Source organism: Phocoena sinus, chromosome 11 (assembly GCF_008692025.1).
Source record: "Phocoena sinus isolate mPhoSin1 chromosome 11, mPhoSin1.pri, whole genome shotgun sequence".
Lineage (NCBI taxonomy): Eukaryota > Metazoa > Chordata > Mammalia > Artiodactyla > Phocoenidae > Phocoena > Phocoena sinus.
In genome coordinates this window covers 26093422-26112346 of record NC_045773.1, presented here as the reverse complement: position 1 = coordinate 26112346, position 18925 = coordinate 26093422, and positions in this window count along the sequence as shown.

Genomic DNA, 18925 nt, shown 5'->3' with positions numbered 1-18925 from the left:
TCTGAACATTCTTGACTCAAGTGGTGGGAAACACAGCAAAATTTGAGCCTTTCTGAACTTGAAAAATCTGCTTTGTCAGCCGCATAACTGGTAATTGCATTGACACAGATCTTTTGTATTGAACATTTAAGAACTCTTTTAATTGACTTTTCTCCATCTCATATATAGTGAGAGAACATCTTTTAATAAATCTTACAAGTGGTTTTCCTTTTATACAGTTTATTATATATTCACATGTTCATGAATGTTAAAGTAGAAGAGACTCAAGCTCTATAGCCATACTAACATTCTTCCTTTCCTAGGGAAATCTCTGAACAGAAAGAAGTAGCAGATTTTAAACTATAAGAAAACTGATTTGGACTTTGCACATGTATGACTTTAGGTTTGGTGATTTACTCAAGTCATTAGGTTTGTTCTTTGAGAGTATGAGAGTCTAGTTAAGGAAGTTTCTTTGAGTATTTATTTAATATTAGCCTCTGACACTATAAAAGATGATGAGAGCTAGCTCTGTGGTCTTTACCCTGGTCCTGTAAAACAGGCATTTCGTAATATGCTTTTAGAGCTAGGATTATTTTGGCAGTCTGTGTACCTCAAGGAGTCATGAGTGGGCTTCAGGAGATTCCTGCACCCCCTGTGGTTGTGACCTAATCTTTTTTGTGTATGTGTATTTTTCTGGGGAGGGGTCTATAGTTTTATAGGAGAGGTCCTGGGCCCCCATAATAAGAGATATATGTTTTTATTAAATAAAATGGGAGTTAGAATAATTCTTAAGAGAAAAAAAATAAGAAAAAGTATATCTTTGTGCTCAGTACTTGCCTTTTAAAGTTGTCTTAACCTTGTCATGTGGTTTTAAGGGTGCAAAAGCACTGCCATTTTGTTCCCACAGCAAACTGTTGTCTGTCAGTTGATAAGCCATGCATACACATAAAGGGCTTGACATGCTGGCCCTAGGTGCTTTGTGGCTGTTTCTCAATTATACTTAAAAATTTAGACCGAATACATTGATGGTCGATAGGCAGAGGCTTGAGCTTGACAACCAGTTCTTGGAGTGAATGGTTCATTCAGTTCCACTCTCTACTGCTCTCCAGCAAAGATTCTGGAAGAAGTGAATTGTATTTTCCTTTCTTTAAACATTGAAGGAAGAGAGGATATTATGAGTGAAGAGAGAGATGAATAAAATGCTCATGGCCATAAAAATAAACTTGCTTCCGGTATTCCTGTGGTCTTTCCCTTTCCCTCTCATTTATTCCTGGTGAGCATTCTTGCCCTTTGCTTTCAAGTTGGAGAGTGGTTAGGAACACAGGCTTCAGACTCGAACCTGGATTTGATTCCCATTTCCTGAGCCAGCCAGCCAGCCTCTCAGAGTCTAGAAAAGATGACCATTAAATGAGATAAGAAACGCAAAAGGCTTTGCTCAGTCATAGGCCCCTAGTAAGTGCTCAAAGGTGGTAGCCCTTTTGAGGATGGTTTTATTCTCGTCTGTAGAAGGAGATAGCTCATACGTTCTTTCAAAGAGAAAACCTTTAATCATACTCATTCCCACATAAACCTTCTGGGACCATCCTGCTTTCAATTCAGAAAAGCCTTTCACATCTTTCTGGTTATCATGGGTAGGTACCCCAGCATCTATAGGTCCTATTAGACCTGTCTACTGTTCTTAACAATGGGGTTGCATTCTCTGTTAGGCTGGCAGGCTATGTCTAAATCCTGGGTATGTCAGAGCCAAACTAATAAGCATGTACCAAGGTTGAGAGCTGTGAACCATTCAAAAACGACTTGATTTTTATGGCCTAGAACAGAGATCAGCAAACTTTCTGTAAAGGATGAGGTAGTAAATGTTTTCAACTTCACTGGCCACCCAGGTCCCCGTCACACCTTCCACCTCTGTCAGTGCATGGAGAAAGCAGCCATAGACAAAAGTGAGTTGGCATGGCTGCATTCCAGTAAAACTTTGTGGACACTGATGCTTGAATTTCATATAATTTTTATATGCCATGAAATATTAAAAAATTTTTTTCAACCATTTAAAAATGTTGTGTACAGGCAGCAGCTCATGGTGTGTACAGGCTGAGGCTGGATTTGACCCATGCATGGGCCATAGTTTGCTGACCCCCTTGCCGAGAAGGCCCGGAAGTCCTATAGGTTTATGAAGTCACCAAGCAGCACTCCCCGCAGCCATTTGCCATCTCAAGTATTCAGTGCTTTTGGTATGCAGACTTTATCTAATGCCCCCATCGTCCCCATTAGCATGAGACTCCAGTACAGTTAGTTGTTACTAGTTTTGGTGTGTGGCCTTCCCTTCTTAGCACACGCGTTGTACTCACCAGTAAATTATTTATTGCTAAAAATGTTCTCACTTTGCCCAGTTTTCTGTAGAGCTTGATGGGTGAGCCCTGTCCTGTGTGATGGTTTTGAAGGGAATCAGTGCCTTTGGAGCTGTCTTACGCCTCAAGTTCCTGTTACCCTCCCTGTGCCCTGGAAGGGAAGTAATTGATACTAGGCCTCAAGCTGCTAAGGAGCCGCTCTTAACCTGTATGCAGCCTCCTCCACCCTCCTCTGCATGATGTTTGCTCAAATAAAGCACACAAAGATTCCTCTTGTGTTCTAACCCCTGGAGATTAGCTCCAGGATTGGTGTGTACAGAGCATGTAGATGTATATGTCTGTGTGTAATTTCATCCGGCCGTCACTGAAGCTCTGAGAGTCGCTTCTTCTTTTCACCTTTTCTCTCTCTTGACCCTTTTCTCTTGGCCATTGTATAGGATGCAGATTTGGTGACCTAGTGGTTGCTATAATTGATTATTTTTTTACTTCTCTTCCTGCCTTTTAGAATTCTCTACTAATTGCTTGTTTTGCAGCAAATATGTTCTTTTTGGAGTTTAACTTTTCAAAACCACATTATGCTGGAAATAAAACCCACTAATTGGGTGTTTTAGAATTTCCCTCCTCCAAATGTAAACCTAATGCAATATCAGAGGCCTGAATTGATATTTTAGATACTTAGTGATAAATTGCAGTTTTAAAGTTCTTGGCCATTTAATCTAAATGTTAGAAATGTAAAGTATGTTATTACGCTTAACATTTAAGGGTTTCCTTCTTTTGAAAAAGGTAAATTTGGTACATATTTTCTGGATGACACTTGGGGCAATATGAATCCAACAAAATCATGAAATAAAATGCGAAGCCAACATCTAGGAATTTATCTTAAAGAACCAGTCAGTCAAGGGTGCATAGATGTGTGTGGCAGACTCCTCACTACCCTGGTTTTTGTAATAGCAAAACACAGAAAGTAATCTGAATGCCTATTAATAAAGGGTTGATTAAGTCAATTAGAGCCTATCGATACAGCGAAATAAAATACTGTGCAATCTTTAAACAGGATGATGCAAGTTGATATTTATTGACATGGGAATGATGTTTAGGAGAACAGAGGATAGCATGAGAATATGTTTAATGTGTGATTTTTAAGGTGGATAAAAGCCCTGTGTATAGAAACCTAAAAGCAAGTGTCTGGAAGGACGTACACCAAATACTAATAGGAGCTTGTTACCTCTAGGTAATAATATTGTGGATGATCTTTTCTCTTTATGCTTTTGTTTGTTTGTTTTAGGTAGCATATGCTGCTTTTATAATGAGGAAAAAAATGATAAAGTTATTAAAGAATAAACATACTAATGGAAAACATCTCCTATATGTGGCTAAATGAGGCCTCATTCCCCGAGATGACCAATTTCCCTCATGGTCTGTGTTGTATTGAATGAGAAGTGAAATATGCTTTCTCAAATGCCTTTAAAAATGTTTTCTATATTACTAATAAGCAAGAATATTTTCCAGACTCTTCCAACAGGAAAGAAAAAATTCCATACAGGACTAAATAAATATCAGGTTTTAGAAGAAACTCACTGAAAACACAGACGCATAGGCATTGATAAAGAGAGTATGTTGTGCCTCATTTCTTGTTGTGAAGGATTCTTTTCCCCCTGTTGAAATTCTTATAAAACTGTAAGGAATTCATATGTATGGAGGGAGTCTAGGCTAGTGGTTAAAAGCATGAGCTCCAGCACTTCCTGTGTTGCTCTTGTCCAGTTAGAACTCAGTCTCCTCATCTGTAAAATGTGGATAATACCATGCTAAGCTGTTGTGAAGATTAAATGATAAGTGCTTAGCAGAGTGCCAGATACTTAGCAGTATCCAAGGAGGAAGAAGTGGTGGCAGGGGTGGGGGCATAATAATAACAGTAATGATAGTGATAATAGTGCTGATAATGATAATATTAGCTACTAATATTTCCCCCTTCTAGATATAGGTTTGCATGAGGGCAGAGCCTTGTTTGCTGCATTCATCAGCCTAAACCCTCTAACCAGACCAGTTACCTTGACCAAGACAGGTGTGTGGTCTAGTTTCACCCAGTCATGCTCCCTTTACCCTGGTATCACTATCAAAAAAAAGAAGAAGAAGAAAAAGGAGTGCTCAGGGGCTCACAGGCATAGAGTTGGTGCTCCGTAAATAGTTGTTGAATGGATGGTAACCTAAAGCAAGCATTTTCTCTAGATAGTATGTGGTGAGCTTTTAAAAGAGGGTTTTTCTCATTTTTCAAGTTTATATGGAAGGCGGTTCCAGGCAGAGAAACTGTTAAAGGGAGAATCTGTTTTGAGTTCTCTAGTTTTTTTTTTTTTTTTTTTTTTTTGCGGTACGCGGGCCTCTCACTGTTGCGGTCTCTCCCGTTGCGGAGCACGGGCTCCGGACTCGCAGGCTCAGCGGCCATGGCTCACGGGCCCAGCCGCTCCGCGGCATGTGGGATCCTCCCAGACCGGGGCACGAACCCGTGTCCCCTGCATCGGCAGGCGGCCTCTCAACCACTGCGCCACCAGGGAAGCCCGAGTTCTCTAGTTTTTAAACTAAGTTTTTAGACATAGCAATTTTGCTTCATTTTTCTTCTCTTAGCCAGTTACCTTCAATTCCAGCTCAACCCTGTTTGTACCTGCATCCTTGTGGTATAATTATGATAACTAGAGAAAATTTTCACTTTATTTTCACCTAAGTTAGCTGGGCTTTGGAGTATGTTCTACCTCCTGCCTAAACTCTGTGTTCTGACTGAGGTACATTTCATTGTTTCTGTGGAATTAGAAGCATTGACCTGGCTGTAAAGAATGAGAAGTGTAACCACATCTGCCTGTGACAGTTATTTGGAAACACTGGAGTGTTGAGTTCCTTCCTAGGAAACTTTAGGAAATGCATGGAATAAAAGAATGTAGACATATTATGATAATTCATGAAACACATCTATCAGTTATCTATTGCTGAGTAATAATGACCCTCTCCAAAATTTTGTGGCTTAAAACAGTGATCATTTTTTTGCTTACAGTTAGGGCAGAGCAGTTCTTCCACAGGTCTTGCCTGGCCTGAGATCAAATTCTAAAAGTTAAGGAAAGTTAATCTCTATACCAGTGCTTCTTAAACCCCTTGCTAAAGACACTTGCATGGGGCAGGGGGAGAGAGTGAGAAGTGGGAGGAAGCAGATCTTTAACAATCTCAAAAGAACAATCCATTATCTTAAAATTCGACATGAATTTTGTATTCTACTCCATGATGCATGCCTTTGTTTTACCATAAAATTAAGTCTAAATTACTTGCCAATCAAATTACATTTTATCTCCCAAACCTCTGAGAAAATTGCATCTTCTAGACTCAAAATAATGACTAATCAGCTAAAGGTCTTCGGTTGTAAGCAACAGAAGCTAAATCTGGCCACTTTAAGTGAAAAAGGAGGTTGCTGGAAGGATGTGGTGTAGCTCTCAGCATTGACAATAGAGCTGAAGAACCAGACCTCAGAATGGATCAGATCCAGAGCAGCTTCAGGGATCCACGTAGCAGGACTCGGTGGAGAGTGTCCTCGGCGTGCCGGACTTCATAACTTCTCCAGTTGTTTTTAACCCCTCTCTCTACTGAGTGTGTCTCTCTCAGGCTCAGACTGCGTGCTGGCAGGTGCCTTGGTTCCTGCCTCACCAAGAAAGTACCTTTTGGGGCAATTATCATTTCTCAGCAGGGGGGGAGTGGACGCAGGGCTGGTAAAACCACGGACGTCCATGGTCTAAACATTTGTGGGCCTCTGTGTGTGCGTTACTTTGTGCATTATCTATCATATTTAACACTTGCAACACTTCTTTCCCTCCCAATCCTACATGCCTCTTAAACCCCAGTTTGAGACAAAATCTTGTGGCTCCACACCACCTATTTCCATTTCAGCTAATCTTACCACTGTAAGTGCAGTAACATATTTATCCATTTCATATGTGGTAATCTTTTATAAAACAGTATGCATTTCCCTGATATTTTAGAAGAAAAGCACATGGACTGTAATTTAACCATTTTTTGGTAACAGAGTCCCTGTGAAGAACATTTTTACCCAATGCACAGTGATCCCTTCAGGACACAGTGAGATAAATACTGTTATTGGCCTCTGCACTAAATGTCCCAAACTGCCCTGCGTTTGTTTCTGTCTCTTGAAGTGTCTAGCTGCTTTCATTGTATTCTTGCTAATACCTTAAGATAAACATTTTAGACCTTCCAGCTTATAAGCTGAAGGGACAATCTATGTTTATATAGCCTTTAGAGTATAAGTTAAACCATGCTTCAATCAGTAAAATGTGCAAATACAATGTGATTTTATTCAGAGCGTTTTCACGTATTTTCCTGTTTTATACTCTCATCTTTTGAAGTCAGAGAAGAGCATATTTTCCCCTGTGTTTTAGCTGAGAATATGGTTTAGAAAAGGTAAGCAGTTATCCTTACAGCATATGACTGTTGGCAGGAGAACCCCTGGGTACTTTGACTACCCATGCCTTTGCTGAGGGCAGTTCTAGAATGGTGGTCTACCAATTGCAGAAGCCCCTTATCCGGTTACTCAAGGTCCCACGCTGAATTAGAGATGCGTGAACCTGCGATTAACCTCTTACTGTGGGCACATTGGTGTGTAATGGAGGTATCTAATGGTTTCCTTGGTCATTTGCAGCCGCTTTTGTTTACTCTTGCTTTGGAGTCCCAGCGTCTTTTTATTTCCCCACAGATAACCAGTTGAGAAGCCGCTGATTTACCCCACCTCGTCTTCCCATGATTAGCTGGTTTTGAAGTACCTCTTGGAGCCCTTTAGTCTGGCCTTTTTTACTTCCCCAGGATGTAATTACCACCTTTGGTGTAGTCACTTGTCCTCCCAACCCCTGGACTCTTCTTTTAAATGGTCTGCCCTGTTTTCTGCTCTTCAGGTCCATCACTACAAGAGATTTTGAGAGGAGCACTTGACGCTTTTGTTTAATTAAGTCTCCAGACAGTGTTCTGTTAACAATAGGGTTGTACGTTAGGCCTTTTTCCGCCTCAGTTTTAAAGTTTCATTGTCATCTGAACCATCAACATGATCATAATGGCAATATGGTGGTTTGGCCATAGAGACGTCACAAGACTTTTCTGTAGCTTTAGAACCTCATTTTAGCATTTAACACTAGTTTTTAAATTATCTCTCTTTTTCTAATTTGTTTCAGACACTGATTTCTACAGCTTTTAAACATGTTCTGTTAACAACAGTAGTCAAAAATCTAATTTTCTCATGGTCTCTTGCATTTCTAATTTGTATTAAGGTCTCATTTTTGCAGACATTTTGAACCTTTAGGATCCTTGAACTTAATTGTGAAGAGTGCTAACACAGTTCTGTATTGAAAAATGCATACTTTTCATTGCTTTGTATTTTATTCACTTTTTTATCCTTAAGTTTTAAAGTACTGAACACAAAAGGAGATTAAATATCTCCTCTTAGCTGCTCTTAAGAGGAGATATTTAAGACTCTAGTCTCTGCTCCCTGTACTCCTCACCCTGTTGATTTTTATTGTTCTGGTAGTTATAACTATAAATCGAAGTTGGAAAAGAGACCATTTGCCATTACATTAGGACAGTTTAAATGGAGTCACTTGTTCATATTTACTAGCTTCCTGAAGCTAGTAAAGATGTTTATGGTTTCTAAGATTCCTTGTTAATTTATTTCAACAGAAGACAGTGAATAATACATGTTTAGCTATTATAGATAATGAGAAAGGTAGCTCCTAGAAAGCTAGTACATATTCCAGCTTTCTGTTTAGAACTATAAATGGCACTGAATTGAAAAATCAGTTGTCATAGTAAACAGCAGTGATGATGTCGTAGTAGGCAGGTTTCTGAGAGTGTCTGTTGCTTTAGCTGCCTGCCAGCAACGATTAGCTTTCTTTTCCAGAGAGCTGGTGTCAAGTGTTAATCAGCTATAGACTGGAAAGTTTTTACTGGCTAACATTTGTGGTGCAAGAAACACCAGTCTGTGTTTTATCTGTAGTCTCTTAGCCATATCATTGTATATGATATCATGCATATGATATTGCGTGGTATTCTTACAAAAAGAAACAGTTCCATTTTTCGTCTGTATTAGGAGTGCTTCAGAGTATGAAAATAGTGAATTTTGACCTCGAAGAGTCTAAATTATCTTAGTTAAGGTTGTGATGTGTCCCAGAAAAAAATTTACACATTAACCCAGTTCATCATTCTTGTTTTTTACATTTAGAGTAGTTTCTTAAATTGAAAACATAGTTCATAAAAAGTAGTATTGAAAATCTTAAAATACACAAAAGCTAAGAAATGTAACTTGGATTTTGAGTTTCAAGAATTACATAAACTTGGTTCTTACAGAAAGCTGAAATTCCAGAATGCTTACAGGGTTTTGTTTAATAATTTTTCCCTGATTTGCATAAGTCAGAGGTTGTTTGTAGAAAATTTGGAAAATTTCACAGATACACAGAAGGAAATAAAAGTTACTCATACTTCTACCACCTAGAGATACCACTATTAACATTTCATGTATGTCCACCTAGCTGCTTATAGAGTTTGCCAATAAAATATCCTTTGAAATAAACCACTTAAGGGTAACATGTGTTAGAAATGGATACACTACAGTGAGAACCAAGTTTTGTTAATCCCACTGCTTCTCAGTGTTTCCTTCAGGCTGAAGAGAGAGGCCTCCCCCCTGGGGTGGGACATGAGAGCTATCTCGCTCTTCGGCCAGCTTTCGCTGAAGTGTAGCAGAGGATCTTTTCTGCAGACTGTAGTGTATCTGCCTGTCTTTATCTTAGCAACTCTTTCTGTCAGCTCTGAATGCCTGCTGGTTGCAGAGGGAGACATTTGGAGTCTTTGTTGGAGTGGCTTGTTGACATAAGCCCCATGGATTCTTATCAATCAGCTCTTGATTGATCAGAAGAATGCCTCAATATTCAGAAATACAGTAACCTCCAGGGTAGTCGTGCCAAGTGAAAGCAAGGTAGAGTGTTTAGAGACTCCCAGGTGATTTCAATTAACATCTAACCTCAAATCCAGTTGCTCAGAGCAGATTATGGTATAAGCATATGCCAGTCCTTGCCATTGGAAAAGTGCTAATCTGGTCAGCTGTGTTAAAGAGACAAGCGAGGCTGAGCAAAGCAGAATTTCTCGTCCTGTTCATCTTTTGCCTAGTGCAGACGTACCCTGTGAAAGAGAGAAAGAAGGAAGGTCACAGGCAGGTGGCTAGTAATACAAGATGGTTGGCTTTTCTTTCTGTGTGCCTTGGCTAGTGGTAAGCAGATCCTCAGGTCTGAGAAAATAGCAAAGTGAAGTGACACACAGGACAACTTCCCCAGGCAGTGATACAACTTCTGGGTATTCAGTGTGAAAATACAGTGCTGACTTTGATTCCAAAGCTCTCAGGGAGAGGAAACCCAGGGAGAAATAGGAGGAGGTGGCATCTCTTTGTAAACATTTTATTTTTCACATGTAGCAGACTCCTGCCTAGAGAATTGTTAAGTGTCAGCCCCTCCATTCTGCCAGCTGTTTTTCAAGAGCGCCCTCACATGTTCTCTTGAACTGACCAGTTTAAAAGGTGTCACTTCTGCCTGAGAAACCTAAGAGCTTACATGCAGTGCTTGGTGTGAAGGAATTGCTCTGGAAAATGAATAACCTTTGTGATAACTGCTCACATGCAAAGGAGGGAGACTGCTGGTTTTACAAGTCTATGGTTTGAATTCTTAGTTCTGGCTGGAAACAGAGTCCAACTCTGATGGTTCAGGACTTTAATTAAGGGGTTATTTTCAGAGAGTGGGCAGAGTTAAGGGTGACATGGGGTTCCTGTCACCCAGAAACTAACAGCAATGGGAAGCTGTTATCACTGCTAGGTCCAAAGGAGCAAAGAGAAGAAATAGCATTCATTCCTGGAGTCCAAAGAGAGAGCTAGAGCCAAAGAGGAGGGGCTGTCTGACAGGCGCAATAGCCCTGGAGGGATTCAGCCACTGCCAGAAAATGCAGCCCAGACCGGGGAGAGAATAAAGAAGCAATGCTCCCCTCCTCCACTTTCTTTCCTGCCTCTTTGATCTCCTTCCAGTGCCTTCTATTGGCCAAACCCACCTGGAAGCCTGACTGCAGGAACCTAGTGATGCTACCCATAGAGGTCAGCCTCTGGGGCACAGAGCAGGGCCAGAATGGTGGAAAATTGGTCTGGGGATGGAAAAAGGATCAAACAGAAAATTACTAGCACACCCTAGTAGCATATTCATAATCCCAGTTTCATCATTTTATCTTATCATCCTCATCTCCTGAAATCCCAAAATAAACCCTCAAGTATATGAGCTATTGGTTATGACTCAGTTCTATCTTTTAATATAAGTAGCCTAAACAGTTACCCTACCCTTATCAGAGTTATTAAATATTCAAAGAGAGAATCTGAACAATTCTCAGAAGAATTGGAAAATCACTGAAAGACCTTCTGTTGGGGCATTTTGTTGTTGGTTAAAATTAAACTAAGATTAGAAAAAATGCATGCGAACTGTACAAGTGATTTATCCTAAAATATAAAAATTGTAATTTCAGTCACACATTGGTGAGATGGGTTTTTTGTTGTTAAATTAAGCTGCAAAAGGAAAGCAGAACTTTTTTTTTCTTTAATCCTTGCCAATTATCCCTTCAGATCTATTTCACTAAGGTAGGGTGAAGATTCTTACTCAGGCAATCTAGAGATAGAAGAAGAGGTTTTTAGCTGTTAAAAGAGGATATGTTTCAGTCCATAACTATTGAGTATTTGGCTTTGAGAGATAGAAAAATAAATAAGATATTTACTCTGCTTTCCAGAAACTTATGACCAAACAGTGAAAAGAGGTTCACACCCATCTATAATAATCAGCAATAGGAACTTTAATAGAAGCATCAGCTGTGGACTTAGAAAGAGGGAGAAGTGGTTTGTCTTTCCCAAAGATTCTTTCATATGGCTCATAAATATTTATCAAGAGTATACTTGCTGTGTCCTAGAAGTACAGACGATAAAAAGATACCAAATGGCCCTGACCTCAGGGAGCTGGGGTCAGAATAAGCATTTTACTACTGTTTCATCAAGGGCAGCCAATCATTTGATGCCTTACCATTGCCTCAGTGATGGATGACATCGAGAATCCTTACCATGCTCTACCGTGGTCCTCTGATCTGGCCCCACCTACCTGTCCAGCCTCCTCAGGTGCTCTGGCTTCTTAGTTCCTCGAATATGACATGCTTTCTCAGAGTTTCCCTTGCCTGGAGAGCCTGCTGCCACCCTCATCTCTGAACACCTCTTCTGTCTCCTGGACCCTCCTGGTCCCAGTTTAAATGCCACCTCTTCATAGAAGCCTTCCCTGACCTTCCAGACAAATTCCAGGGATCTTGTTACTTTCTGTCAAACCCATATGTATTCAGGCACCCTGCTTTTACTCCTTCAATCACCTTTCCACTTACTTGTGTAAAGTTTCGATGGCTGTCTTCCTTAGCAGAATGTAAGCACCATGAGAGCAAGGTACCTGTCTGTTTCACAGTTATGTCCTTAAGTGCCAAGCATGGTGCTCAATAAAGAGTTGTAGAAGGAAGGAAAAAACTGGTTTCAAGCCCTGGCCCCTACCACTCACCAACTCTGCGACCTTTGTTATTTCACCACTTGGAGACTCAATTACTTATCTGTAGAATGGGGATAATGGTGATAATGGCACTTAGAATGTGCTAGGCACTGTGCTTTATTGGTCTTATCTCCTCCATTAATTCCCATCGGGAGAGGTGAACTGATTTGCTTGAGGTCACATAGTTTGTTAAGTAGAAAACAGGATTTAAATCCTGATCTAATTCCAAAAACTGATTGCTCTTTTCCAGGCCTGTGATTGTCCTGGGGGTAAATCCAGGAGGGGAGAAGGTCCTTGATACAGGGTAGTATGGGTGCCCAGGTTGGGAATGTTAACATGAATGAGGAAGCCAGCTGGAGATCTCTTAAACCAGTTTTAGGGAATCAGTGTGTGTGATTAACTCCATTTAGATGGAGAGGTAATGACTTGAGCCCTGGAGAAGCTAGCTGCATCTAGAAGTGGCCCGTAGTGTGAACGCCCTGAGGCAATCACTGGGGCCAAAGAGTAAAGCTAGGGAGTTGCTACTTTCTGTAAAATGCTGTAGGGGAGACCTCAATGGGTTTTATTTATTGAAAATATTTTGGAAGTAGGAAGTCTCAGTTTGGAGTCCCTTTGGGGGCAGAAGTGTCCAAAGCCCTCTCAGTTTGCATCTCTGTAGCAAAGGATACATTTTAGCTGATTCTTTCATTCCACTGTAGCACCCAGTGCAACAGTGTTTGAAAAGGAAGCACCAGTGTGAGGTAAGGGAGGGATGTTTATGTTCAGTTGTTTGATATAATTCTGTTATTGTTGGTTATGGTTTTTCTGTGAGAGTATGCCTAGCCCAGATGGGTGGCTGTGCACAAGTTACTTCACCTCTCTAGCCTCAGTTTCTCATTTGGAAATTAGGGACAATTAAGATATCTATTTCATAGGCCTGGCGTGCTGCATCCACACAGTGTCTGGCACAAAATAAGCTTTCAAGCATTGTTAGCTGTTATCGTTGTTAATATTTCCTGTCCATTCTGGTCTGTGCCTCTTGAATGAATGGGCATCGTTTACTTATCAAAGACAGGTTGACTGGGGCATAGGAATTGACTCTTTTTTTAAAGATCATGATTTTAGGGTTTACAAAGATAGTAAAAGTGGCAATGAAAAAAAGGCAATGGCACACCCTAGTTGGACAGTCCTAGTGTTTCCTAGATGTGATTATGAAGAAACATAAAGCGTGAACACAGGCTAATTCTTACAGAATCCATAGTGTCGGCCGGCGCTTTGCTTCCCATGCATTTACAGAATCCATAGTGTGGGCTGGGGCTTTGCTTTCCATGCATTCTCCCTGAGAAGTAAGTTTGATTATATCTATTTTACAGATGGGAAGTTATGATCTTTTCTAAGATGTTATAAGACAACTCTGGAAGTAGACTCTAAACCATGTGCCTCTCCAAACCGTTTTGTGCCTTCAGCATTGACAAGGCCTGACTTATCTTCCAACAACTTCAACAACTCTGCTGGGAAGGCAAAATGGGAACCGAGCTAATTTCTTTTGAATCTATAGGATTAATTGGAAGCACTAGGCATAGTGTGCTGTCTAGTGCACAGAAGAGGCTCAAGAAATGTTTACTGAATATAAATCTTAATCAGATTGAGTGAGAAAAAGATGACAGAAAATCAGTATTAGGTGCTGGCTCCAGCCTATTTTCTATTTAAAAAAAGGCGGGGGGGTGAGGTCACTAACTATTTTATTAGCATAGTCTGTTTACACAGACTAATGGCTGGAGTCTGAGGTGAAGAATTTTCCTGTGTGTTTTGCATGTGCTTAACTCCATTCTGTGCTGTTCAGTTATCTGTGGAAATCTGTTTGTTTCCCATTAGGTGACCCCTGATGCCCAGGAAGCTCCTAGTTCTGTCCTTGTGTTGGGCTGATTAGTTTAGTCTCAGTTAAGATAAACTATGTGTAACCTTAAAATATTCAGACCATAAATAGGAAGGTGTAGCTGCTGTCATTGGTCATCATCAATGTATTTCATAGATCTGACTGATATTTCTATTTTCCTTTAACTCAGGTAATAGCTGACATAAAGGAAGTACCATATAATGGTAATGGGGGGGGGAAGGAGAGAAAAGTGGAGACCTTCTTGCATTTAAAAAAAAAAAAAGTTCATTCTGTTTCTCCATTGCCCCACCCCCACCCCCGCCCAGCCCCGCCCCGGAACTTTCTTTGCAATAAGGCATTTATTGTCATATCAAACCTGAAAGTTTGGCCAGTCAGATGGTAGTTTGATTACTAAGCATCCTCTTCATGATTTAGCATGTTATACCACACAGTGAAGATACTTAATGGGATAATTGTGTTGATTTATTATGCAAGTAGTTCATACAGAAATTTAAAAGTGTCAAACATTAAAAGACTTTGATAAGCCCCAATTCCCAGATCTTGGTTTCTAATACCATTTCCAATAAAAGGAACAACGACACATGACTTAATTCTATGGCTGGGTCAGGGAATAAGCAAGATGAGCCTGGAGGGTATTCTGATGCCAGAAAGCAAGAAAGTGGTGAAACAAAACACACATACACAATACACAATGAATGATGAGGTAGTCAGAGGGACACAGGAGCCTGAAGGAGTGCCCAGTGGTCACAGCTGGGATGATTTAGCTAAATAATGTAGTTTTAAATTATAACCCAAGATATAAAATAAATATAAATAAAATATATAATGTACCTATAATAAATAGTAATAAAAATATATAACTAATATGTAATATATATATAGCAAAATAATAATGTAAAGCACATACCCCTGAGTCCATACTGATACAAATACATGATTGAATAAGTAAAGCAAATTAGAGAATAGATAAATTTTCTGTGTGGAAGAATTCCAAACGATTTTTGTCGATAATCCCCTGAAAGGAAGTGTAACATAACTGCCCATCCCTTAAATGTGGGCCTTGCACAGTCACTTCCTTCCCCAGAGTACAGTATGGAAAGAGGAGGGAGAACCTTTACAGGGGAGAAACCTGACAGGCACTACGTCAGCCAGTTGACCAAGTTAACAGTGACAAATGTACACTTGATATGACATAACAAGGGTGGCACTTGAGCTCTGTGGTCTTCCTCCCCCAATCCAAGAATCTCATTATAATCCTGAGAAAAACATTGGACAAACAATTCAACACTTTCTCAACAGTACTCCTCAAAACTGTTGTCAAGGTTATCAAAAAAGGAAAGTCTGAGAAACTGTCGCGTTCTAGAGGAGAAGGGAGACATGACAACTAAATGTAATGTGATATGGATGGGATCCTGGAGTGGAAAAAGGACATTAGGCAAGAACTAAGGAAATCTGAATAAAGTATGGACTTCAGTTAATAGTAATGTGTCAGTATTGGTTCATTAGTTATGACAAATATGGCACACTAAGAGGTGAACCATAGGGGAAATGGGGTGGGGTGTATAGGGACTCTGTTTAATCTTTACAACTTCTCTGTAAACTTAAAATCATTCTAAACTTAAAAGTTTATTTAAAAAAGACTGTGGCAAAGATTAATCTATAGTTCAAGTTTAATTTTCATCATGCTGGGAGCCTGAAGTAAATAAAACAGCCCATGGTGTTCTAGGCTGATTATGGTGTAAAGTGGGGCAACTTCCTTGCTGTTGTCTTGTAAAGCCATGACAGTTTGTTTGCAGAATCAGAGAATGCAGTATTTCTAAATGTTCTCTTGTGGAATTTCCTACTGGCATGACTTCCTTCCCCCTTTGCTTCTGCCCAGTAGCAGTCCCTTGACTGGCATTTGCTGTCCTAGTTAATCAGAGGGTAGGAGAAATGAAAAACTCTCCTCTTCCCCCTCCTACGAAGTTTCAATGGGCACTGGAAATGTAGGTCAAATTGCATCACTGTAAGGAAGGTACTTATGAAGTGCTGCCAGCCTCGCTTTAGATTCCGAGTCATGATGAACCAGTGTTGAGCCAGCTTAGGTGTGAGATACAGGGAATCGGGGAGTCATGTTTTTGATGTAGTCCCAGAATGTTACATTTTAGTCAGTGATAAAAAGATCTCTGTCTAAAGCCCTAGTGAAAATAACTTACACTGGCTTTAATTTGCATCTCCCAGCTTCTGGAATTCTTTTTGTCTCATTTATTATTGGCACATTGCAGCAATTTATATTAATTTAGCCAGAGAGATGTTTGAATTGTAGACATGATTGCCATGTGTACATAAGAAAATAAATCTCATATTTGATAATCACATAAGTCTAATAATGCATTTTGCAAATTGCATATAATCATATGCTCATTGGGATCTTGATATCACAAATAGGTTGTTATATTTAAAGTATACTATTTCATGGCTCTCTATTTTTTTAATGGCAGAATCTTACAGATTTTAAAATAAGTCTTTAAATACATGCTCTTAGTTTTTACACATTGTATACCTCCTGCCCTTTGTAAGACATCCAGATGTTGGTTGCCAAAGTGGTCCATGTTACATTGTCCTGAACAGTATGTATCCTGACAGCAAAACCAATTCTAAAACCTACTCCATTTTCACTCTCTCCTTGCCTCTGTCAAGATAATTGGTAGTTCATTTGTATACAAAATGGAAAATCAGATGATAAAATATATTTGCATAGGCTTGGGTATTATTTATAATCTTATAGGATGAATAAATTATTCTGTGAAATATATTTATAATCCAACATTTAGCTGTTTCTTTAACTTTGAAATAATTCAAGATTCACAGGAAATTGTGAAGATAGTACAGAGAGGTCCTGGTTGCTCTTCACCTAGTTTCTCCCATTGATTACATCTTACCTAACTATAGCACAGTAGCAAAGCCAGGAAATTGACATTGGTATATAAGGTATGGGTATAGTTCTGTGTTAGTTTATCTCATCTGTCGATGCATGTAACCACTACAGTAATCAAGGTGCAGAACTATTCCATCGCTGCAAAAATCTCCCCTGTGCTGCTTCTTCCGAGGCACAGTCATTCCTGTTACCCTCACAGTCTCTAACTCCTGGCAACCACTGATCTGTTCTCCAACTCTATAATTTTGTCGTTTTGGGAATGTTACATAAATGTGACCTTTTGAGATTGGCTTTTTTCACTGAGTATTTTTAAAAGACTTTTATTTTAAAAATAATATTGTTAAACATTTTTAAGGAATATTTATTTTTAAAAGAAGTTATCATCCAGAGTTTGATTCACGAATTTTCAAACCTGTATTTTTTCTAGCTTGGGTGTTGTATACTCTGTGTTGCTATATTTGAACAGCAGCAGAAGTCGTATGTGCCGACGTAATAGCTGATCATAGCATTAACCTTATTGCCTGCCGTTAAGGATGATACGGAGAAGTTAAAGGGAAAATTACCCCAGGAGAAGCCAATTTCATCAACAAAGTAAATATTACAATTGATCACTGAGCAGGAGTAAGAAGTCCAAATATATACTTTAATTGTACCAAATACAGTAACTGACCCACATTCGCATTCCATTTCATCCTGAAAGAACTCTTTAAAGAAGAGAGACTTTTTGGAACAGGATATTTAAATGAACAACAATTGAAATATTTACATTAATTAGCTAATGTAAAGATCGTGTCACAGAATTGCTATATGTGGTTATTGTGAAATATCACCATAAGAAAGCCAGTATCTTTATCGTGTTAATGAGATTCTTTGGAAATGGAGTCCTGTGTGTAAATGAAGGCTGGGAACAAACAGCCTCCAAAGGAACAAATCTTCCTCAGAATCCGGTGTGTTGTTTTTGAACAAAATATTAAAAATACTCTGCGAGCTGTAGGAGGGCGCCTTAGTGTTTGGCTACAAATAATGATACCATGGCTCTAGGGAATCCCATGTGGCCAGACCTACAGAATTGTAATTGAGCAAATAGAAGGTGGGTCCCAAGGCACCATTCTGAGCTCACTGGTGGTGAAGGTGAAGGAGTGAGCCCTGCTCCTCGGCTTGCCCAGAGTTCCTGTTCCTGCACAGATTTTTACAAATGGGATACTCTTGTAACTGGTGTTTGATCTCCATTTGACTCTAGCTCCTGACATTTTAGACAGTCTTCCTCCCAGACAGGACAATATTCTTTGTAATTAAAATCAGCCTCTATTTACTGACAACATTTTTCTTTTTCTTTTTCTTCAAGTAGCATTTGACCCTACTTAAAGTAGCTATTGGTATGGAGGAGAAGGGAAACAATCATTTATCTATCATTGAATGTATGCCAGCCACTGTACTGTGTATGTACATTTACACATGTAATTATAGTATTGAAAAATTGCATTAATGATACTCATTAAGTGATGGGTCTGAAATAAATAGCATACTAAGTAACTCTTCATAGCAAATAAGCCATTTTTCTTGGTCAGGTATACCTAAGAGGCCTGTGGCCCAAAACACTATCTATATCTATATAGATATATACACACACACACACACATTATATAGAGATAATTTAAAGAATATATATCAATTAATTAACTTGTATATTTATACAATGTGTGAAGTGATACAGGATTTAAAGATATAAGATCTACCCCTCCTTTTAGCAGCTTTCTATCCAGATGAGGAAAATAATTTATAGGTACAAGAAAAAGCAACTAACTACGGGAGTGAACTACTTAACCTATCAATGCAATGTGTATAAGGCAATCCATAATTAATTACTAAGTAAATCTTTCAGATTGTAAATGCTATAAATATTCAGAGGAGGAAATGATTATTGATCTCTTACCCTTAATTTTTGTCACCTGTAACATGCAGATAATACCTACCTCATAATGAGAAATGAATAAAATAGGTATGTATTTCCTGTTAGTACACTTTCAATCAATTATAGCTGTGCCATTGATAATGAAAATTATGATGATATAGTAACAACAATAATACTGTATTAGTGTACGTTGGCTGCTGTCACTACCCAAAACCTCAGTAGCTTAACACAATACATGTTTACGTGTCACTCAAGTCACAGCTCAGTGTG